We start from the raw sequence: 26,227 nt of genomic DNA, 5'->3' as shown, positions 1-26,227 counted from the left end.
TGCATTTGCTAAGGGGTGTGACACGAGGCAGCTCATTCAATACACTTCTGATTGATGATGCACTAGGCACTGACAGCTAGCGCTAGATGCAGTTGCAATGTAATGTTCCTGACCCTTTGTCCACCCCTATTTGCCATGCATCTAGTGTTAAATTTCCGAAGGGCACACATTTTCACATTGGTGCAGGGTTTGGAAGCCCTGTTTTTGAATGATTATATTGTGACTTCATATTTTGGAATTGGCTTTCTAAAGAGCTTGTTCAGTACGTAATACTATGCCTTTGCATCTTGTCATGTAGTAGCCTTCAACTGACTGATGCAACCCAAATGTGTCCGCTGGGTTCAAGACCAGGTCGTTCAATCTAACATGCACACTCTAAGTAAAGGGTCGACCAGAAGATGAATGCACATATAGTAAACACAAATGTCCAACACAAGGTGACACGTTGCATTAACGATAGCACTTTGGCGTCGTGGCTGCCCTCTACCTGCCCGCTAACGTCAGCCATAATGATCAAACGCATTTCAGAAAATAAATCGAGGCAACTTAACAGTGCTTAAGGTTAGGAAGTGTTACGTCATGGGTGGAATGGGATGCAGCTGGGGTGATGGAGAGTGATGGAGAACTTACTCAAGTGGTGTCCTTGTCATTTTATGTCCAACACAAAGCAAAATACTGTGTTTACATGAGTGTTTAGTGAGCAGGTAAATAGGCCTAGTTGTAAATGTCAACGTTCAATGGACATCTTTTCTGGGAGAGTCAGCGTTAGCCTCCAAACATTATAAATGCTAAAAAAACAAAACTGTTTTGGCGACTGACTACCCCACGAAAGCCCAGTTAGAAAACAATACTGTGTGGGGACACGGATACATTTGTATTTCCTTGATTAAAATCTTCTAGAATGAGTCACTGGCGTTGACATCTTCACTTGCTGAGTGGCTTCTGTCCGTATCTAATTTTAGTACAAGGTGTTCTCCTGACTATTGTGTCTGGTCATTTCATTGCACAACGCCAACCTTTGAAGAACTCGTTTGGTCACGGAGTTGAGTGTAAGCATACCAGTAGAAAATACAATAGTCTTCTAGTTCTCGGGGAATATGTTAAGATATCCTTGTTTCTCTGAATATGCTAAAATATCCTTCTTACTCTGAGAACAGACATTAAAATGTTTTTGGTCGACAATAAGTAGTATTAATATTTGAAATGCTTACTTCTACAGTACCTAACCTATTACAAGGAATATCAAAGCAGATAGACTTGGCCAGGATAAAAAAAAAAAAAACCTCAATGGACAAAGGACAAAACCAGGACAAGTGCTTGAATGTAGTGTACTTCAGAAGGTCCAGAATTATACACTTATTTATATCAGAGGAAAGGGTCATTGTCTATAGGAGAAGAACACATATTCTATACTTATTATTACATGATTAATAGTACAAATAAGGGGATTAGCTCAAGAAGGGATGGAATAATAATTATAATATGTCTCTTACTAGAAGTCCAATCTCTTGGTACAACTTTTTCCTTGTCCTCAACTTCTGACCCTCTCCTCTCTTTTTCATTAATTCATTTTATTTATTTATACTGGGAAAATCCAATGAGAAAAGTTATTTTTTCATGACGACCCTGTTAAAACACAACACAAACAAACAACAAATAAACAATAAAATGAACCAATGCATATAAAACACAAACATATATTTTAAAAGGTGCTTTAAAATCATCACCAATCATTAAAAGGCATAACATGATTCAATTTAAAAAAAGTCTCTGTGTTTTGTTCCACAGGGAGGGAGCAAAGTTGTTTAAAGTCTTTTTTCCTGTCTCTGTGTCGATACGATGGGATTGAGAAGAATGACAATCTGGCTTTAATATTTTGAATCACACAGAAGGTGCCTTCGCATACAGAATTGCATCATCTGCATATAAGTGGATGCTACTGTGTTTTAGATTATGCCCAATTGAGTTTCTATAAATTGTAAATAACAGTGGTCCAAGGACGGAGCCTTGAGGAACACCTTTATTAAGGTAAAACAATTCAGATTGAAAGCCATCAGCTTTATTTCTGAGTATTTATAGAATTTTGCAATAAGGACATGCCAACATTTTGCAGATTTGCCCTGTGATTCCGTGATTGTTTTGTTGTAGTAAGATGTATTGGCTTTATGAATATTATAGGCATATTTATTATTAAAGTGTTTTTTTCTCATGGGGAAAAATATATACATCAGAGCCAGTTACCACGGCAACCATAGCTCCTACTTCCTTTCTCCTCCATCCGCCATCCTTCTTCTTTTTCTTCTCCTCCCTCTGGGGGTCACTTTTTTCCTCCCTTGCTATGAATTATGGGTAACCATCCCCACCCCAGATATTCAAAATAAAATGTATAGATTTGTCGTAGGGCAGTTCAATCATTACAAAACATTAGCAAGACAAGCTCCACTCAGATGCTGTATATTTACCCATACATTTGTTGTGCATATACACAAATACGGTACAATATTTACCCAAGAAGCTTCCAAGAAACCTTGCCTTAATGATGTTGTTAGGGTTTTTTGTTGCTTGAATTTTTAACAGGCCTGTGCTGCAGAGAAGGATTTTCAGGAGCTGGTCATACACAAATATTTATTAAAAATGACAAACAATGAACAGCACTGATCTCACCGGGGTTGAAGTTCAAGTTGTGCTTGAATAAAAATACATTGACTTCGTCATTAATGGCAATTTCTTTTAAATTTATTTAATTTTTTTCTTAGAAGATAGGATTTGTTACCATTTTGAAAATCTTCTCAATGGAAGTATCACACAGAGTATCTATATCTAGCTACTCAATGCTATTTTGTTTTTAGTAATTGTGAATTATAACAACAATTGTGAATTGTGATCCAGTTGTATTCACGTTCAGAATTTGATGTGATAATTTCAGATAGAGGGCAAAGACCTACAGTAGTAAAAAGGCCAACGCACACCAGAGCAGGTCAAGCACACAAATCAACACACACTGAACGCAACGTGTCACAGCTCTCAAAAAGGCACGCTCCTGGTGTGTGCAAGCATAGAAGAAACGTTATGGCAGGGACACTTTTTTTGGAGGGAAAAAAAATCCAAACTAAAAATCCACAAATCAAAGGACAACAATCTGTTGAATTTCATTTTTGTTTATTTATGTTGAAAGACAACACAAATAAAAACCTAATAATTGCAGAGACATTAATAGTAAACATAGACACAAAATCTACATTTTGACGGTTAAACAGCAAATGCGTTATTTATTTCTTATTTATTTATTTTAATTAAAGAGACAATCCTCTTTTGATGCAACAAACAGCACCAGCACCAGCAGCAACATCACCAAGTGCTGGTCTCAAAGAGGGCATCAGGACCCTTGACACTCCCCCATTGACTAAAATTAGGCTCCATTAACATCTGCATTCAAGGTGAATATAGAGGTTACATTGAAAACACTTGGAAAACCATTTGTTCTGTTCGCCATTGTGGCACTGGCAAGCCCAAAATTGTAGGTTGAAAAATGTCAATGTATTTATTTATTTTTTTCACAACTGTTAAATATGATGGCTTGTCACAATAATTACAATATGAACTAGAAAATCTCTCTCTCTCTCTCGCTCGCTCGACTGGCTCCGTCACAAAATTCTAAAGACTAGAGCCTAAAGAATAAAGCCTAAAGAATTCCGCAGACACTCATAATGCCCAAATTCATTTAAATGGGGAAAAAGTACTAATACTTTTGAAAATTCTGCAAAAAGTACAGGTTGTTCAAATGTCAAAAGTAATAGCACACGTACTACTGTGAAAGCGATCATAATGAGGTATAACATGTTGAAATCGGTTGAAACGTTAAGGAGTTGAAACTGGCTAAATGGAAAATCATGGAAAACATAATAATAAAAAATACGTGAAATACAAGAACATATAGTGCCTGCGTGACATCACACAGACACTCAATTATTTGCTATTTTTTGGTGATCAATGTTTTTGTACTGTTGATGGATGGTATTCTTACCTGTTACAGAGGTATTATTATTCAGTGCAACTCATCAACAAAATAAGAAAAGATAACCTTTATTTGCCCAAAATGGGGAAATTCCGCTGTTGCAAAGCAAATGTATGACGGATTTCACTTGAAATATCATGCTAGCCATTTGGGTGCCCCAATGCCCCAACACACTTTGAATGTGTAAAGTGTATGTTTTTTATTTTTTTATTACATTTTGTAAACATCTCATAAATTACAATTCTAAGTAGGATCTCGGGGCCCTCAAAGAAGAAGTTTCCAAAAATATTATATGTTTTTCTTTGTAATCTGCTGCATTTTAGATGTAATATTATTAGCAACTCATTCGCTTATTATGAGGCCCCCCAGAGTCCCTAAATTTCCTAGCTGCGCCCCTGCTCCAGAATCACCTGAAGCCCTTTTCCTGCTCTTCTGTAGAACAGATTGAGGTTTTAGAAAACACTACAGGCGGCAAACTATTGATGCTTTCTATTGCATTTATGAAAACATGATTTAGATTACTAAGAAATTGAACAATTTTGGCTTTGAACACGGACGTCTTGTTTCATTCTCTCTTTTTCGCAGTTTCTAATTGAATATGAGCCCAATTTTCATCATCTAAAGACCGTTTTTCTTTTTTTGGTTTGTAGAATACATACGCGGATCAAAACGGCGCCCCGCTGTGTCCCTGATCTGTCTGTGTCTATTTAAACTGTGTCTTGTAGCTGCCCCTGCGTATCTCAAACTCGATATGGGGAGAGAGAGAGGCGATACTTGAGTCCTGGTTTGAATTGATAAAGAACTTAAGACAGACTATGCCAACTAAAGACTGTTTAATTGCTAAAGGAACAGTCTTGCTGCAGCACAAATGAAGCCTGCGTAAATTCAGCCTGGAAGACCTAACTCCACCCATCTACATCAAGGCCTCCATGGAAGGACCCCTCTCCCCAGCGCCATCATCGCACTCAAGAGGGCGCCCGCCTGTCCGTCTGTGAGAGTCAGATCCCTCACTTCACCATGGACTCTCCCAGGTTTCTGCGCTTATCCCAAAGAGGTTATGCAGTTTTTCCCGGCCAAGAAGGAGGGTGAAAGGTCAGGGGGCGTCTGTACCATGGCCCTCGCACCTGCTCCTCATCCCCAATCAACGCTCTCAAGTGACTCCTCCCCGCTCCCAATCAGCACCAGGCGGTCGCATTTAAGCCCTCAGGCTGATGGCTCGGCCGCTCAAACCGTACTGCGACCCACCACCTCCCCAGCTCCTCCTCTACATTCCCCTCATCCTCTACCTTCTCTTCACATCTACCACCACCAGTCTCCAGGCTCCGGGGGGAGACATCTAATACAAATAGATCATGGAGTGCCCATGATTGCAACGTCTTCCGCCGGGGTCTGAGCGCCAAATAACTCGTGGTCTCTTTGTCTCTCCAGGGTGAAATAGCCTGTGCCGTTCAATCCAAACAGCCTGGTCAGATTGGTGCCCCTCAGAGCACTTGATGCGCATTATGTGCGTATTGGGAGCGGCGGCACTGATCGTGGGATTACAATCAGTGAAATAAAATCAAAACATTTTGCTCCATGAGTTCCCAGATCTGCAGGCGTAATTTTAAAAAAGTAGCACAAAAAAAGCTATAATAGTGAATCAACTAAATGTGATGCAGCAAACCAGCTTTCACAACTTGTTGAAGTAAATGTTCCACTCATAGAAAGTTTCATTGTTCTGGAAGTCACAATAGTTTGCCTTACAATTGCATGTGTTCTTGTATTTTCTTCTTTGTTCTAAGACTTTCTGATGGAGAAAAGACTGACGGATTAACTGCTAAACTAATACAAGAAGCAGATGTTTGTAGAGGTCCAAACAACAGGGTAAGCAGTTTTATCCATAATAAGACATGATTTGTTTGTTGTTTGACAAAGAAATAACGTTTGCTAAAATAATTCCAGTCTTTGTGATTTGCTTTTGATTTCCCTCCAATTGCAAATAAACCTTTCACCCCTAAAAGGAAGCTGATGCATTTGTGATCAGCTCAAACCAAGCAACAACAACTAAACTTGCTCAGGTGAAAGTTAAACTCACAGAATGTTGGGCTCAGTTGATAATTGCGTTGCATCGCAGGACACGTACAGTAAAGATGAACCTCCATTCAACCTCCGGCGCACAAAGATCCCGCTATATTTCAGGGGCCGACAAGGGCACGAGACCTTTTTCCATTTTCCTGCTGGGGGGATTTATGTGCCATCATTATTTAACCTAATTGCTTTGGAGACAAGTGGAGGGCAGCATGCTTTCGACACCTACACAAGCGTATATCCATCATATGTTTGCATGCCGCCTGTATCGCCAGCTTCCATGTTTATTATGGCGGCAAGGCAATATGAACGATGGATATGTGGGAGTATGGAAGGAGATATACATTTACACATCTAGATATATTGTACGCCGGACAAGCTTATCTATTCGCTATTGCTCACTGCTATCGCTAATGCTTAGAAACCTTTACCATGCAGAAGAGCAAGACAGTTGTCCCCCATCTGTCAACATTATTCATGAGGAAATAGAGATCTATGACTTTGAGTGATGCTTGCGGAAGGGGCCCCGACTAAATCTCAAGAAGAAAAAAATCAATTTGTGCTAAAATTTTTTGAATAAATATAGAAATAATAACAGGCGAGCCAGGATGTGAATGACATGAATGAATAGCCGACGGGTGTGCACGACTTTGGGAATGAAGTCAGTGTGTTTTGTTATAATTCTTGGAGCTTGTGTGAATCTGACGTAATGCAGCACGAATAGCCACATACTGATGGGAATCAATGTCATTTCTTATGTTTAAAATACTTTTTTCATCATTTGGTATATTGGAGTGGACAGGAGCTTCAGCAATAAGACTTTTAAAATTGTATAAATAACTACATTATTGTTATTATTAAGAGTTTTATAACGTTGGAGATTTAGTCCAGGAAAAAAAACGACAGTATTTTTCTACTCTATATCTGCAAAAATTGCACAAGAACTAGAACTAAAGCCCTGTCCATACCGCCGCGGCAGAAGCGTCCAGTTTACATTCAAAGTCTATGGTAAACGCGCGTCGAGCACGTAGTGCGTTATCCGCGGCGCGATTTCTCCGTTTTTGCGGGGCGATTGGTGTTTTTTTTACGCTCTCGAAGCTTTGAGCGCGCGTATGAGCCGGCCGAGGCGACAAAAGCGGCTTACGCGACGCGTTCAGATATGTTGAGGTCTCCTGCAGCTGAAGCGTAGCAGCCGCGGCAGCAGCCAATCAGAGCTGACGCTCCAGTGACGTACGTACGTACGTATTGCCCCTCGCGTTTCCGGTATTCCCCGTGGAATTCCCCAAGAAGCGCCACTTTTTCCTTGCTCGTCAACAATGGCAGACGAACGATTGATTGTGGCTGTTTGTGGGAGAAAGGAACTGTACGATGTATTCACGGTGGAATACAGAGACCAGCGCCTCCGTGTGAGGGTTTTGAAAACCAAATACGTGAAAACAACACTCTCGATATACGCAATTTTACACAATGAAAGGCCACACCGACAACAACTCCACTGCTCATGCGACAACACCTCTACTGCGCATATGCGCAGAGAGCTCGATCGCGCCGTACGCGCGCCTGTGTACAGTGGCTGGGGCATCGATAGCGCGCGTCCGGTGCGTAAACCTTTTAAATGTACACGCGCTCAAATTCTGCGTAGGGCGCGATTAGGCCTCGGCGGTCTGTACGTAGCTTAACAAATATTTCAGTTTATCTGGTACAAAATAGCCCCAGCTGTAAAGAGTCAACATAGAAACAAATTAAAGCTGTGGAATCTGATTTCCAAACCGTGAAAGTGGAAAGCAGGAACTAAAATCCATCCACGCTCTCACAAACCCAACACAAGTATCAAAAATAAACTACATTAGTAGTTTATTTCGCTTCAAGCTTCAAGCTTCAGTAGCTACAGCATTGTACGCTTATTATTATATATTATATAATAATAAGCGTAGAATGCTGTAGCTACCGAAGCTTGATCTTGCTGTACATTCCAAATAATGCCAAAAAACACGCATGTGAATACCACTAATGTAGTTTATTTTTGATACTTGTGTTGGGTTTGTGAGAGCGATGGATTTCAAACATGCTTCAATTTTTGCCTGCACCAAATCACCCAAACAACTTTCTAGTCTGTGAAACTGTATTCACTATTCGGAACATGCAGATCTTGTAGTCCAAAGTTGTTTTTTTTCTAAGGGGACTATTTATTTATTCTTAATATCAAAAATGTTTTAGTGATCAAAAAGATGACCACTTCGATTCAGCGAGATGCTGCAGGTGGATAGGAAAGAACTTTGAAACTTTTTGTAGTTTGTTCACATAAATGTGCAAAAAAAAACATCATGTAAGATTTTCATATAGAAATAAGGTGTTTGTATGTAAAACGCCAAAGTAGAACTTATTTGGGACATTTAAAAATTAAAACAGACAGAGCCAGGTTTTAATTTATTGATAAGAGTTTGTTGGCACACTAGGGTTACTTTTAGAATTTTTTTGAGTAAACTTGATCTGATGGATGGATGAAGTGGATTTAATTAAATGGTAAAAACATTTTAAGAGAAGATTGGAAAAGCCTATTTTGAGAGGGCAAACTGACAAAACAAAATAAAATTGCCTGCTGTGTCTCACTTTAAAGGCGGTATGGACGATTTTTCGGCGATTTGAGAACGCAGGCGGAAGTGCGCATGCGCACTCCCCCGTGCGGACTGATACAACACACACGTGCGTTTGTTTATTAGCGCAACGAAGCGCATCGCATCTCTCGTCTCCCGTAGATTTCTGTCCACTTCTGCGTCAGCTCGAACTGTCTTTCTCCGTCTTCATTTTGCCCCGTACACTGAGGGAACTATATTATGATAGATCCATGCGCTTAGGCACGCGGAAACGTGGGGACGAGCCTGACGCGGCTGCAGGTGAGCGGTAGGTGCGTTTTATGATTGATACGTGGCAGGACAAATGATTTATCCACGCCACGAGGAAATATGATAAAAAATGTGCTGAAAAAAATCGTCCATACCACCTTTAACTGCATATTGAGATGCCACCCCCAACCACAATAGGTCAGTGGAATCACAAACTGTTGATTTCTTGGGTCACAGCAATCTGTGTTACAAAAAAATCTAACTTTATAAAGGGAAAAGCCTTCACCCTTAAAGCATACTTCTTATCATTCCAAATAAAGAGGGAGTCAATCTGGCATCCCACAATTCTCAGCAATGCTTCATCATGACACCTTCTGTCTGCCCCTTCCATCACATGCCGGCATAACTTTATTTCATTCCCAGAACGATTCACCCAAGCGGAATGGCCATTGGAAAAAATCAGCGTGTATCTGCCAATCAAGGCTGTTATCTGACACGGTTCCACACTCATTGATTCTCTCTCTGTCCCCCCCTCACCTCTTCTTTTTTACGTACGATCCAACCCTCATAAGACATCTGACAACCTGGCCACTACCATTACACAGATGTCAAACGCTCTTGTGATATCATCATAAAAAAGTAACTGCCATGCTTCGCCTCGCATTTAAACATACAGGGCTGCATTCCTGTGGCGCGTGCTGGGAATAGATGTTTGAAGTAAGATAGAAGCACAATTACACTTGTGGGTCTGTGGTCTCTTCATTGTGATGTTAGTGCGCGATAGGGCACAAAAAGCATGCTCTCTCTCTGTGACTACATGCACGCCAAGCACAAGTACGAGTATAATTTCAAAATAATATTACGTAGAAGTACATAGTAGTGTTCCAAGCAAAGCATTACTCAAGCAAGAGTGAAAAAGTATTTGGGGAAAAGACTACTTGAGTAATCTGAGTTAACATTTGTGAGTAAACGTCAAATAACGCAAAGAGAACAAGAAGAACAAAAACAAAAAAGAGATAATTTAATATTGTCAGCATAAAGCTTTTGTCACTTGGGGAGATACTCGCAATGTGATGACGAACCAAATGTACTCAATTATCAGAATCAGAATCAGAAAAAGTGTATTGCCATTGTCAATGAACAACATTCACAAAGGTAGGAACTTGTCATGGTGATTCTATGCAACACAAAACAATGAACAATAAATAAGTCATAAGGTATGAGTGCTGTTACACTGTTATACCATATACTATTAAATACTATTACTCAAGTAGAAGTATGGCGTTTGAATACTACCGTAGTCAGAAAAGTATGAAAGCCATTTGAATAAATTCAACTCTAAATATGCACAATCATTTCAATTGTCGCAGAAATTGTTATCAGCAGATTCCATGGATAGCAAAAGGGGGGGAAGGGTGGGAGTGCAAGGGGGGATAGCCAGACTAAAAAATGGCAGAGCTGGGTGTGATGGAAGCAGTCAGAGTGAATTCATCAGACATAATGCCCACAGTTTATCGTCATCACTGTTGAAATTAACGCCGTTCATTGTGAGCAATCGATGGTGCGGCTTTGTGCGAGTTGCTGATGGACACCGTTGACCTTCTGCAAGTGTTACGTCCATGTCGACTGATGGAAGGAGTGCTTTTGGTGGATCTGCCATAGAAATGATGTGTAATGGGGAACAAGCCAATAGCTACACAGTGAAGAATTGTGACTATATCTTCGATAGTCATAAAAGAATGACTCATAACTGGACAAAAATCTTTAATGACTTTGAGAGGGCCTTTGAGGATGAATGTCTTGAATAGCAATATCTAAAATTTTGTTCCCATTTATTAGCTTGTGACTTGAATATTCATGGTTATCAGTCAAAGTTTATACATTGGTTCTCAAATTCGAATACATGTTTGAATGCATTGTTTATCTTTCATTTTTTCTGCCTATAATACATTTAATTGTTGATTTAGTTCAAGCAAGGAATGAACTCTAAAGGGATAAAATGTCTGAGGATTTTCACAGATTTTTTTTATACAAAACTCTTTGGTATCAAATCAATATTGTGTTTCTTTTCCTCGTATTACTTTCTATTGGATTAAAAAACAAAAATCACTGGTATGTCACTATCAATACTACCGGTTAGTAATAAAAAGCCTCATTGACATTTCGGCACGCTATATAATCTCATCATGTATGTCCCGAGTCAACAAACAAGCCACTGTTTACACAACCATGACACTGTCCATGATTCATTCTTTTAGGGGTTAAACGGGGTTACCCTTCTGCGGTATTCTATATTTACAGGTCATGGCTTGAATGAATTACTGCTACTAACCGTATGCATGGGTGAGTCCAAACAGCTGGTCGTCAGGAATGGTTGTCAGTGAAGTCTTTCCACTAGAGATGCGCTCACAGTGGCATGCATCAATCTATTATGAAGTGTCAAACGGAGTAGGTTGGTGCTCTGATTTAGAGTTTTTTTTTCATCGTGGTTCCTCAAAGGCCCTCCTCAAGCTGCTAAGGAGATGATGCCTTTCTCAGGAGTTACCATAGGGCAGGAGAAAAGATTCATGTTTTCTAAATTGATCTTGTCGGTGGTTATTACAGGCTGGGAGCATGGGCCCTTCTGAAGCTAGACAATAGAAGAGCGTTATTGTTTTCAATGTGTCAGAAGGTAAAAAGGTAATATAAAAATGACCGTGCAGCTCATATCTATTAATATTGCATTTACACGTTAGCGTACTTTGCGTGTTCTTTTATATATGTGGCTAATTCAGTAAGAAGGGTTGGCATGGCATCTGCTGGCTTATAAATCCTCTGCCAAATGAAGTTAACGAATCGTTTCGTACAGGATCAAGATAATTGTGGGTGAGCCTCTTGCCGCTGTCTGCTTGTATTATTTTGCATTACAGACCATTTCAACCTCCATTTTCTTTGTACAATTAAATGTACTACACAATATATGCCTGAAAGTTACAGTTCCACTAAAAGTCCATAAGAACACAGCTCGAAACGACAAAAAATGTATGTATTGCTTCTACTAAAAGTGGTTACCAGAGTTTTTGAACGCCATTTTTCAACCCTTTCAACAGAAATATTTGAAGAAAAGTTGGTGTAGTTCCTCATTCGTCCAATTCAATCAATTGTAGAAAAACCTTCAAAGAAAATCATCTTGACAATGTTTTAAAACCAAGCCGTTGTCCAGATGTCTTCTTTTGAAACTGACTGACTGATTTTGTGACCGGCAAAACGCCACAAATCCATATTCAGTTCAGCCTCCTTCAATTCTCGGCTTCCCCTGTCCCCTAACCCTGTGCAATAGCAAAAATCACCTGTAAGATGGAATGGACCCCAACTATGACAATTTGACTTTTGACATGTTGAATTTCTGGACATTCTATCTGCATCATCATAACTTTGTGGTGCCAAATCAAAAATGACTTAAATAATGACCAATACCAGCCTTGGAACCATTGCTTTGTCGGTCTGTATAATCCCATTCAATGCCATTATGAATTGAGAGGACAAGTGGACGGGTGCCTGTCATGGGTAAAGTGAATGACAGGCGTTTGACACAAAAACGGTAGAAGCTTTTGGAGCGACTTCGGGAGAGAAAGACTGAGAAATTGTGAATGCCGGTCGGCCAAAGGGGTTGCTATCTCCTCAAACCAGGTGGGCTTTGGAGGGCGCAGCAAGTGGTGCACGCTGGAGACTTGATGGACAGCAAGCCATGTAGAAAGCAGATGAATACTGGTGAATACTGGTGAATAGCAAGCATGTTGTTTGATGTGAAAAAAAGACCGTTGAAAAAGCCTTGAACAATTAAATGATTTATTGCTTCATATTCTTCACAAGTACACTTTTCCACTAAAAACACTTCATTGTATTGCTTCAAGTGTGTCTTATTATCAAAATGAAAAGGAACATTGGAATGGAACAGTTTTCAAAAGCAGCGAGGTACAGCCTTATAGCAGCTTATAGCAACTTCACATGCTTTCATGGCATTGAACAAGTATGATAAAGAGTACTATATAGAAGAATGTCAAAGCAATTCTAAAAATGAATGAATTAAATACAATAAAAACAAAAGACATTCAGATGTTAGAGCTGTTGCGAGTATTTCAACAACTGAATGATTTCAATAGGTGGCTCATGTGTTAAAATCAATTGAAAAAACAAGCAACAAAAGTGGCAAAATCAATTATCAAAATAATGGAGACTTTTGCCGTAAAATGAATATTATGTATTCAGAGTAAAAGACTGATTTCCTCTGTCAGTTACATCAGTCCGATATGGCATACATTATAAAAGTCGCCATTTTTCACCCTTGCTATTGTGTGAAAAATGTGCCGTATTAAAATCCTTGAATGATAATGATTCCTCCGGCCCACGATGACTAGTTCATTATTCCCCGAATGACACGAGTAAATGAATTGACTGCCAAATTTCCATGCATCATAGCCACCGCACGCTCGTCTACCCTCCTCAGCGACACACTGAGAAACAGCCTATACATCTGTGCTACATTCTAGTAATAAAATTACAGAAAATGCTAAGACATTGGAGGCGTTCTACCAGTGTGGCAGGTTTTGCCATTATGCTGACGTTTCATTGCAAAGTCGTTAAACGCTAAAAAGCTGACTATGGTAAACGCTTTTTAGGTTGTGCCATTTTCCAGCCTTAAAACTCTATATTGCTATTCACAACACTGACAAGGCAAATTTTATTTTAATCAGCCCTCCGAGCCCTGTGCAATTCAAAGATCCGATGTTAGTCTATAGGATTAGATAGTATACCCTATTGTTTGCAAGGGAAATCCCTCCTCTTAATGTGCAGCAATATGGATTCATAGGCCAGTGGAGGTTAGCGTTGTTTAGCAGCTATAGGAGGTGAGATAAGGTGTTTCTCTATGGGCAAAGAAAGGATAGCAAGGCATTAAAGACCTACAAAGTTACATGTCAATAGCTTGTAAATGTAAATATATTCTCATGGCTCAAGCCTGCGGTGTCAATAGTATTCAACGTGACCAACTACTATGTCTAAAATCTTGAAAACTAACTGCATACAATGGGATTTTCAAGTATGATATCACGGGTTCCAAATGTTCAGAGTTCCATGTATTTTTAGTAACGGGAGGTCGAAATGCCTGCCATATATTGCTTTTAGAACGTTTACTTTGCATATAAGTGGTGTATGCGCTGCTTCGGGTACATTTTGTTTTATGAGTACAACAGCTGAAGGGAATTTTGAAAGGTGGAAAAACGTTAAGTCGCATAAACTCATGGAGTGAATATTAAAACCCAGGCGGCTCGGAGCGGAGGTGATGAACAAAGCCAAAATTATCTGCATGATCCCATCAGGTGGTTGTATGCCCCAAATCCTTCAGAAAAGCAGAGCTAAACAAACATTGCTGCATGGAACAAGGCTTGAAGCTCATGCTAAAAGCTAAACGTGTAGGCCATCTAATAACTTATCCAGAAACACATACACAATATCTAATCCTCATTAGAGGGAAAAACTCTAGGAATGGCCTATGTTTGTAAAGCACTCAAACTGTTGTGAGACTTCAGCATTTCAGCTAAATAACATAAATTGCGTCTCTGGCAAAGCCAAACCAAACAGACTGTGCATATGGCTCATCCTCTGAAGGATTAGCGGTGTCACAACTCAGCAGACAGGCAGCTCTCGTCACCAGGTAACCAACAACCAGATATGGACTGGATTAAGCCTAAGCTTGAATGTTTTATGCATTTTACTTTGAAAATATGCACATTTTGTAAGGGTGAATACACAATTGAAGTTACAGGTCAGATCTGAGTGGAGGCAACACTGCTCACAATAAGAATCCTAAGCAATAAAATCTCCTGTAATTGAATAAATGCAAGATAGACATTCTTGTACCATGTGGAAGACATAAGGTAAAGCAATAACATCTAAAAAAAACAACAACACCAGCTCAATTCACAATGACCAAAGCAATAAAAGACTTTGAGTTGTGTGCAATGGTCATGCAACCAATTTGAAGGGGGCAATCCCATTAGGACAGTAGTGGTTGCCTGGAGAATAAAGGTGAATAACCTTGTATTGATCTATATTGACCCTTTCTGTGAAAATGAAGATGGAGAGCACTAAATTCTGACTCATGACATCATACTGTATGACTGGGCTGCACTAGCTGATTTGGATTGATTGAAGTATTGGTAGAATTTACAAATATTACGGTGAGTTATGAAGAGTTATGAAGAGATAAGTGACATTTTAAATGTCCAAGGGTCAAATGACAAGAAGGAACCAAGTTTGTCGAGTGCGTTTTAGATTAATTACTAATATTAACCATTATTAACTGATTAACAAAACAATGAGAGTTCCAGCTATGCCACCTAGACAATAATGGAACCAGGGCCATGTTAAAAAGGAAAGCGGCACAGATTTTGGCAATTGACATTGTTGGACAAAAGATGATTTATTTTAACTTAGTTTCACTTTCGTTTTCTAAATATTTTCACAATTAAAAAGGCTTCAGTTGAATTTATTTATTAACCATTGTCCATCAGTTGGAATACATCTGCACTGAGCATTGTCCAGACATCACACAAATCACATTACATATCCACAAGAGTCCAAAAACAGCATGATGGTAGAGAAAGCTTGACTCATCACTCCACGATTGACATGTTAAATGATTAATAATTAGTTTAAAGGGAGAGCAGATTAGAATAAGCCTACAAATGTTGATTTCTTTTGACCGACCAACAAGAAACATTTCTGCTGCTCGTGTTTGACAGGCAGCGAACGCGTCTACACACACACATGGGATCCCTGCTTCCGGAACTAACAGCCGCCAAAGCACGGATCCAGGAGTATAACCCATAATGCAGCGTGTCGCCACAGCGCTACAATAAAACATGCATTAGTGGCTGTGGAAATACATTGTCGAAGTAGACAACCAAGATAGCTACCTGAGGACATCAGTACAGGGCGTACACAACAGCCTGACCGAGGCAGAAGTAGGAGCAGCAGAGAAAGAAGTGTGTTTAGTGCAGAGCAGAGCAACACCTGCTGGTCAGTTTGCATGTTATCCCTGTGAAGATAACACAGTACAATTGACAATGTAAGGCAAGGCAAGGCAAGGCAAGTTTATTTGTAGAGCACATTTCATACACAAGGCAATTCAAAGTGCTTCACACAGCAGGAAAAATGTATTCAAATCACAAAGAAATTACAGAAACAGAAATACAATAAAATTAACTAAATTAAAAATTATCAATCCAACTGATTGTCTAAACTAAGAAAATCACAAACAAAAGAGAAGAGTGCAAAGAAAAAATCCTTTCAGTCATATGCGCAGCTAAACAAAACTGTTTTTAGCTTAGATTTGAACATTGTCAGAGTAGAAGCCTGTCTCACATCTTCAGGAAGATTGTTCCAGATTTTAGCTGCATAAAACTGAAACGCAGATTCCCCATGTTTAGTCCTGACTCTGGCACCAGCAAGAGGCCGGTCCCTGAGGTCCTCAGAGTCCGAGATGGTTCATATGGCACTAACATATCCAAGATGTACTTTGGTGCTAGGCCATGGAGAGACTTGTACACAAGCAGAGCTGCTTTAAAGTCTATTCTCTGAGCCACAGGGAGCCAGTGCAGAGACATGAGAATAGGACTAATGTGATCATACTTCCTGGTTCTAGTCAGGACCCGAGCAGCAGCCAATGTAGCTCAGTTGACGTATGTGGATCAACTGAAGTGGAAACAATTCACTTTTAACAACTGTTGTATTTGGGGATTTTTTAAGATAACAAAAAAAATCACAAAAAATTGGCTGATTTGATGCAATAATCCCAGTTTTACAAATATTTTATAAGCCATTTTGTCTTTGCCTGACAGTATATCGTTTCAAAACTCATGTACACTCTGTACACTTGAAGGCATCATAACCTTTTCTTAAGTTGCTTTAGCTCACAGAAATTTAACCTTTGACGGAAGAATGATTCCTTTCCAAATCTTCCTTGCGAACACTTTAGCCTCTCGCTACAATCACTGCCCGTGCATCAGATCCATGTCACAGTCACACAATCTCATATCAGAGGAGATGAAAATGCCAGCAGAGACTGACGGATACGGGAGCGGATCCCTCTCAATGGCTGCAAGCGAGAGGATAACTCACCCCACACGTAGCTTCATGAATAATTCCGCTCGCTGCAAGCCCGAGTGGTCGTGTTCACATAAAATAAAATTAGGAATAAACAAGTACCGCTTGCACTTTATGCTTCATGGTTTATTCAGTGCTGTGAAGGTTTTAGGATCACAGTCATGGGCAGATCAATAGCCAAATAACAGATAAGTTTGGACATATGACGGTTATTGAGAAGAAGCTGAGTAAATGCTGCAAAAGGTGGATAAAGTTTTCAATGCACTGCTTTCCCAAAATGTCTACCATGTCCAATTAAACATGCGACTCGTAACACAAATCAATACTTTATTTGTGAAAATGGTCATGTTCTTAAATTTCTTAAATACTGTAAATACATTTTCTATCTCTTATGTTTTTTATTTTTTTTAATGAAGTGTGTGTGTGTACTCTCTTTCCTTGGTGCCCCTGTGTAATTGGATGAAAATGTATTTGCAGAAATGACTCCCTAAATGACATTTCTTTGTGGGGCGGTACTACTGTTCCAAAGCTAACCTTAACGAAATGACCTGTTCCTAAACCTATTCCTAACCTTAACCCTACACTAATTAAAAGATTATATTGTTGAAATATATATTTGCTGAGAAAATGTTAAAAAATAGAAACGCTAAGCTCTGAAATGCCGAACCTTCAGGGAGAAAACTGAAGATTAATTTCCCTAAAATCCCCATAGTAATAGTTAAATGAGTAATAATTAAAATTAAATTAAATATAACAGGTGCTGGACATTGTCATGGTGTGGTATCAGTTCATCCAGACCACCCATAATTACAAATTATTCATTATCATTGTGTTATAATGTCTAAAATATTTACTTTTAACAATTTGCTTATGTTAATACAATTCCCCTTGTATCACTTTTTTTTTTCAAAATAAATGTCCTGCTACTAACTATTTTTCTAACTTGTAGCACAATATATACTTAGACATATTCACTTTGTTGCATTGTGCAATAAAGGAATATCTTATCTTATCTTAAATCACTAAAAAGCAAAAGAAGGAGTGACGACTGAGTGCTGTCCTGCAGCCTCCAGGTCTCGGGACTATTAGTGAAACACCTGTATATGTGAGACAGGCCTCTACTCTAACAATGTGCAAATCTAAGCTAAAAACAGATGTGTTTAGCTGTGCATATGACTGAAATTATTTTCTTTGCACTCTTCTCTTTAATGTCTTTCATGACTGGTTTGTTATTCTGTCATGTTTGTGATTTTCCTGTTGTATGAAGCACTTTGAATTGCCTCGTGTACAAATTGTGCTCTACAAATAGCCTTGCCTTGCCTATAAATAAATATACAGATATGATGTAGGAGTAGCATTAATATGTGCCAGGAGACAAGCAGGTGACATACCCTTCCCTAAAATCCTCATATAAAATGTATATTTAGGAGATCTAATCTAATTTCATGTTTTTCTTTCTTTTCTTTTGTTGTTTTCATTGAAGGATCATTGAGGACTATTTTGGACTGACTATGACGTTACGGGACAGGAACAACCTAAACAAGTCATTTTATGTTTACATAGCGCCACAATCTTTTTTAACAAGTGAGGCATATTATCATCGTAAAGTTTTTTATCAAATACAGTTGGTGCAACAACTGAAACTTTATCTGTTCTTTCCACCCTGCACGCACCACTCCTCTGTGCGTTTAATCCTGTAATCCATTATCCAGTCGTGGGCGCACTAGTGTCACTGGCAGGATTGGAAGCACCTTGGCGCCGTGACTGATACCTGCCCAGATTTGGTTAATGGCTCCATTCCGCTGACAAACGGCGACGGCAGACAGCTGTAATGCGACTTCATCTTCTGCCAGTGCCGTTACGCGCCGCCCGCCACAAATCAAAGCCCTTGATGAGTGGGAAAAAATAGTTCCTGATGAAATACTTATTCATACAGGTAATCATAAATCGGCAGAGGAAGAATACGACTCACAGTTCAATTTCAAGGAACACTTACATCCATGTTATTAAATAAATAAACTGTGCCGCGGCTGGGTGGATTTTTTCCACGAGAACTGATGTAAAATGGTTCTAATCAGATCTTGTAGTTCATGCACTGGTGGATTTTCTGCAAATGCGGGCATGCCATTAGGCTGCTCTGCACTTTCTAAAATGGGGCTCAATCACATCGTATATATTTAATACAGACAGTTTGGGTCAAGTCAGACTTAAAAAAAAAAAGATTGGGTCTGGTAAATGCTTAAAGGGGCAATATGTACAGCTTCTGGTGGAGGGTACGCTGCACACCTCCTCCTTGTCTTTCTTTAACTGCATTATCTAACAATTGAAAAACATGCATTCTTACTGTGAGCTAGTAAGCTGTAGCTTTGCCTCTCCGTGGAGGTTTATGCCTCATTGAAACATAATTCCAGGCAAAACCAAAACAATTCCAAGTTACGTAGTGTATCATCAAGAAATAATTTTAGGGACTGGCCACCCCCCCTTGGAAGAACAGCCGTTACCATGGAAATATGTTAAGTCAACATAATTTCTTACTTGAATTTTATTTTTATCTATCGCACATACTGTTTTTAATACATTATTAATAATATTAATATTTTTTTTTCTTTTGATTTTTCAACATTAAACATTTTAAGTACATACATATTTTCCTTACCATGTTTTATGATGTCTATGTTTAATATTTGCCTGTTGTTTCCTTGAAGAAATCAATCTCCATTATCTGCGCTTGTTCAGTGATTGGTGTCTTTGGGTGCATCAGGATCAAATACAGGTACAGCCCGGGGAAAAGCAGCCTAATGAAAGCTCTTGATTGCTTGCTATTATGTCCATTCACCACATGAATGAGTAATAGTCCGGATATTCAAAGCTAAATAGGATAATGGACACATTAAGTTCCAAGCGGTAACAATGGCTTTGCACCAACAAATGAATCATCATGGGGGGGAAAATCATGTTTGTCTGTATTCACATGGGCTTTGAAATGCATTGGTTTGTTTTATTTATTTATTTAGGTTTATTTGATAGGGACAAGTATGCAAAAAGTAAAAAGATAGCCACAAACAATGTAATTCAAAAGACAATACATAAAAGGTCAAATGTTTATACATTTAATTTCCGATTAAAAAGTCTCATTTGGCAAGGAGCCAGTTTGTTTCTCCCTTCAGTTCCACAGGTAAAGAGTTCCATTGTTTGGTGCCTTGTACAGTGGAAGCTGATTGTCCAAAAGTAGTTTTATGTCCGGGTACTCTGCAGTTTCCACGCTGATTTCCTCTGGTGACTGACTCCTCTGCCCTGAGAGGAACTATCAAGTCACCAAGAACCTGCGGAGCCTGCTGATGCAAGCATTTACACACAAGTTTTAAGTGCGCAAATCGCGTGCAAATGTAGAAATGTAACATATTTAAATAATTCAAACTAACCCAGTAGCGTGACCCAATTTGTTATATTGGTTGTAGACAGAATGGTGACAGTGCCAATCCCAGGTCCAGACCAAACTGACACTTTTGAATGAGGTTTCAATGCGCTCTTTTGTACTCTTGTAAAGCCAGGCCTATTATATATATATATATATATATATATATATATATATATATATATATATATATATATGTTACACTTCATACTTCTTTTTGACAATTTCTAAATCCAAATTTGAGTTGCCATTTCAAATCTCTGTTTGATCTAACTTTCTTACTTCACAAGCAGAGCATTGAAGACACCCTTCAATGGACACCCTTCCAACTGTAAACCAGACTGACCCTGCTTTGGTCCAATCCTGCAGCAGTACTTTCCAGCTGGGCCAATTCATTCGACCCCGCTGTGTCACGTATTCATTTGAATTTCAATTGATTTGCCTTCAATCATCTTTAATACAGTGGCATTTACTTTTTCATTTAATTTCAGAAACAAATTATACTTGTCACACCACAGGGAAGCATTCATTAGCATGTCATTTTAACAACTATTGGGAAAATGTGCCCTAGCATTCTAGCTAACCTTTACTTCAGGAATCCTTGTGTCCAAAGTTCAACCACAACCAACTAAGCAGCAAAGTTAGAATCGTTAGTGGAAATAAAATTGGTAATGGAAAAAATATAGGAGCAAAATAGCTGTAAAAATCAATTTGTTAGTGGAAAGAAATGTCTTCCTGGTATTAGACTATACTTACTTTTGCATAGATAGTTTGTGTTATAGATTCTATGCTTTCAAAGACCTCTAGAAAATCATGTCCAATATTCACCCAAAACAAAATGACCCCAAAGCCTAATTGTTAGTTGGATTGAACCACACTGGCTAACATGACCAGTTTAATTACCAATATCTGATTCACCAGTGCACCATTTTGATAGATCCTGACCCCTTCATGCTTTACTGAATACAAAAACAAAATGTCAAGCTAATTATCAAGAAAGAAAATGTGTATTTCCATATTCAGTTTATCATGAATTCTCTTGGTAACAGTGCTAGCCTAGAACTGTATGTGGTATTACAACTAAATTTATTTGAATAATGTCAAATTAGTAAATAATTATGGACTTTCAAATGAACTATGGCACGTTCGTATTGTTTACTGATGGGGTAAGACGAGTGTCCTGTAAGTTGCTTCACAAACATCACAACATTCCAAACTGCCTGTAGTTCAAATTTGAGCCGGGGGTAGAATTCCAATTTAAAGGTTGTTTTTGTTTTTTCAGAACAGCTTCAAAAAGAGGTGGCATAATTCAAACAAGAATATGGAACGTATGGATGCAAACTTACATTAGTACCTCCCATAGACTAGGCCCATGTTCTCCATTCATAATTATGTTTTTTTACACTGTAATATAATGCAACTTAAGGAGAAAGTATTCAGAATAATGTACTCTAGTTAGACCAAGGGTGTCCAAATGGTCAATGCCATAAATCATACCAATATGTGCAGAAATATCATCAAACATTTACTCAGGCTTTGAACCGGAATATCAGTCACAGACAAATCGCTTGATACTGAGATTATGACTCTGAAGTTGGTGTAAAAACTATTGCTTTGGGAAACATTGCACAATTCAGCCAGAAAACTGAGGACCCCTAACAATGATGTAATTTGGTCCCTGGGCTTTCACTTTGGACATGCCTGGATTAGACATGTAAGTACATTTTAATACTTTTTATCAGTATTATGAAACTAAATACATGTTCAAAATACTCTAACAGTGCCTGTACATGGACCCTCTTGATATCCTTGGTGAGGCAAGCAATTGTAAAAAACGTTTTAAACTAGTAGGAGTGCACATTAAATACTTTTGATCATTTGCCTGGCCGCTGGTTAAGAGGAATATACCCAAACAGCCATATTTCTCATAAATTGTCCTAATATTTCGCTGTCCTTTATGTAATGCCACTGACAAATCACCATCCATCTCCTACTTGACTTTCGAATCCAGGAGCGACTTGGCATCCTTCTCCAAATCCTTTGTAGTCAACTTTAAGACCTAAAGCTGCATCCCGTTGGTTGCGACTTTCCGTGCACCTCAAATGAACCAACATTTAAGGATTAAACGCCGAGCAGTTCAAAGAAAGTGCGCCTCGAATCACATGTACACACAAGCTTAGCCACCGGGTTAAGGAGGGGAGAGGAGGCAAAACAAAGAACTTCAAAACACACAATAAATAAAGTGGAAAACCCAATAGAGCTCAAATAATATATGCGCCGACAACTACGGCAAGCTCTCAGGGTCAAATTTAACAGCTCATAAACAGTATGCTGCAATGGCTTAGAAGCAATGATTCATGTCGCATTAACGGGGAAAGGGGAATATTGTTAGTCGGAGAATGGAGACGTGTCCAAGAGAAAGTTATGTTGAATTCTATGGTGGTACTTTCTACATTTAAAGATTAAGTGTAGAAAGTACCACCATAGAATTCAACATAACTTTCTCTTGGACACGTCTCCATTCTTTTATATTAACCTTTATTCTTTTTAATCTCTTTTCTTCATGAAGTAATTTCTACTGTATATTTGAAGTTATTTAATTCTTCTTCTTCTTCTTCTTCTTCTTCTTCTTCTTCTTCTTCTTCTTCTTCTTCTTCTTCTTCTTCTTCTTCTTCTTCTTCTTCTTCTTCGTGTTATGTGGCAAATAGATACATTTCCCTCAGTGGACAATACGGTTTATTCTATTCCAGAAATATCAAGAGACAAGCAGGAGGCAGACTGACCATTGGAAAAAGTTACGTAGTGCACCTTTAAGCAGGGCAAGGACAATAATATGAACTTAAAAACAACTTTCACAATGTAGTAAAGTTGTGGTTGTATACGAGCATATACTGTAACGCTATACAAATCTGTCTGGTTATGCAAATATAATTGTAGATGTTCCAATATATTGTCAATTCTGTGCTGAAGCGTAACACTTTGAATTTAGGGTAAATTAAAGGATAATAGAAATAACAGCCTTTGTCTTTACATTGATTTTTTCCAATCATCACTCAAACCAAACCAGATCAATGTTTTAATGCAACTGAATCCATGTAAAGCAAAAAATGTTTAGTACAAAATCTCCCAAAACTGAAATGTATCCTGTCTCTGCCAAACCAAGACTAATATTTGACTTGAAGGCAGCACATTGTATATGCAAAGAAAAATAAATTACCCAAAAGGAGCATCGGGGGCTCCTACCTGGACAAGAAACCTTTTTCCCATTTATTGCAATTTTCTCTGCCCTGTAATCAAAAGCCTGCGAGTCAGCTGGGAGATGAAAGGGGACATGCAGCTATAGTGCTACAGCGCCAGAATAGGAATCACACGCAGCCAGAGGAGTGTGAGCAACTTTAGCTGGAAATACTAATGCAGAACAGGCTACGGCAGAACACCCAGGCAACATTGGAGGTTATTGTCTATTAACTTAAGAGAAGCCTAACTTTATACAAACAAACAAACACACTTTTAAGCAGGGCATTTGAATTGATTTTTTTTTGCAAAGTTTTTGTGGGATGTAAACAAACTACCGTATAGTGACTTAAGGGTGCACAATGTGATCTTCAGCTGCAACAAAAAAAGCTAAAAAAAACTGGCTTCAAGTCCCTCACAGTGTTAACTTCAAAATGCTCTTATTGGTCCACAAATCAATTAATGCTAGAGGTCGAAAGTATCTGGCGGATTTGCTGACGCCTTATGAGCCCTGTGTGGATGTGGAACTCCCTTCCAGAATATCTACGTTTTGAAATGAGACCTAATAAATAAATAAATAAATGAATATAAAGTCTAAATTTAAGACTCATCTTTTAAGCATTGCCTATGTCTAATTTATTGGTAAATTAATGTATGTATTAATTGATTTTAAAGTACTCTTTGTGTAAATTGTATGATTTTTTTTTCAATTCGATGTAGAGCACTTGAGTTGTTTGTGTGCATGAAAAGTGCTCTACAAATAAAATTGACTGTTCCACAGCGAGACATTAAAGTGGTCAATCTTGCATTTATTCAATTACAAGTGCAAAAAAGAAAGAAAAAAAACATACATTCTCTCTTTCTACAGACATGACCTGCTTGTTTCCATGGAGATAAATAATACCATACAGTGGAACATCCCAGACATCACCTTGGAGAAAAGTACACGCGCTTTAGTGGTCATTTGACGTTTCTGAATTTAGAGCCAGTTCAGTTCTCTACTGTGACGTAGAAGAGGATGTTTGGGGTACAAATGTATTTACCGGTATGTTTAAGGATGTCAAGATTATTAGGTTAATCAATTGTGATTATTCAGGAGTCAGGACACATTGTTATAAACACAAGAACCAACAAAAAAAAATACAATTATGGTTTTTAAATCAATCTATAATTCAACAAAATACATCTGCATGTAAAGTACTTTATTTATCTGCCTGTTTTTGTCACGCTTACTTTATTTTGTCATTCAGAAAGTTCAATTTCGTAAATGTGGGTACAAACTTGAGGAATGGTAATGTGTTAGACAATGGGATAAATTACAGATTTCACTGTTTGGTTCCAGTAATCATGTATTATTGTTTATTGTGATGTTTTTTTCTCACAATAATTGTAACATTTTAAAACATGACCTACCCATTTATGACTGTGTGATTCAAAGAAAGACATCTCTTATCACACTTATCATCACAGAGATGAATTTGATGTGAAATGGCTAATTAAATTAATTGTTTGGATTTATATTTCAAATTCTTTTACCTGAGCTATTTTTGCAGATCAATAAAGCACCATGACCCTTGAACCCATTATTTGGGGTTTAAATGCAGTCAAATGGCCAATTCTCACACACTGTATGTAATTTACACTCCTGCAGATTACATGTTATACTAGAAACTACCTGTGTTTTGCTCTGTTGCCAATATTGCCTCGTGCAGTAGTGGGATACCAATGACCCAGTTTGGATTTTGCTCCAGCTCATCTGTGACACAGATCAGGCAGCCTTATAATGAGTGTGAAGCCACATATTGTCACATCTTATATACACGCTGTACTGCAAGTTCTCCTTCCTGATATATGCCATGCTAATATAGGAAGTACAGGGGAATAGGAGGCTTTGGTTCCCAAGGCCTCTGACCTACATGCAAGTTGTATTCAAACACTGGCCGGAATTCATCACCGTTACCATGGAGATAGGGGAAGAAATGTAAGGAAGTCGTATTGTGCATCATTCACGTGAGGTTAGTGAGGTAAGTGCCACATTCAGAGCAGCAGCAGCAGCAGCAGCAGCAGCAGTTTGGCCGAATTCCCAGAACTCAGTGCGCATTGTTGGCTATAAAAAGTACAGTTATAGCAAAAAAGAGCAAGTTCCAGTATAGACGTTTTGCCAAGAATGTCATCATCTCAAGTGGAGTGGTGTCTGGTGTGATTTTAGTTACGAATGTCACTGCTAATTTGGGTCGGAAGTAAGGAAAGTTCAGTAACATAGATTTTGTGATGAAAAATGCATGCGCACATTTTAATCAAATGTTTCACTTTTAAATGTATTATCTTGTCTCTGATTTTTTTTTTTTTTATGGTGGTAGAGATCTATGGCGGAAGAAGTAAAAATACGGACCGGATCGAGACCTCTTTTACAAGGGTGACCTGGGGCAACGTGAAAGACTTGACATCACTCAAATCATCAAAAACATTTAGACTAATAAGAAACCTTTAAGAACACAAATAGTTTAC

The sequence above is a fragment of the Eucyclogobius newberryi genome, unplaced genomic scaffold (assembly GCF_026437365.1).
Source record: "Eucyclogobius newberryi isolate DKJ021-1_F unplaced genomic scaffold, fEucNew1.0.hap1 SCAF_1, whole genome shotgun sequence".
NCBI lineage: Eukaryota > Metazoa > Chordata > Actinopteri > Gobiiformes > Gobiidae > Eucyclogobius > Eucyclogobius newberryi.
The sequence above is the reverse complement of the archived record's forward strand: the minus strand, read 5'-3'. Positions refer to the sequence as shown.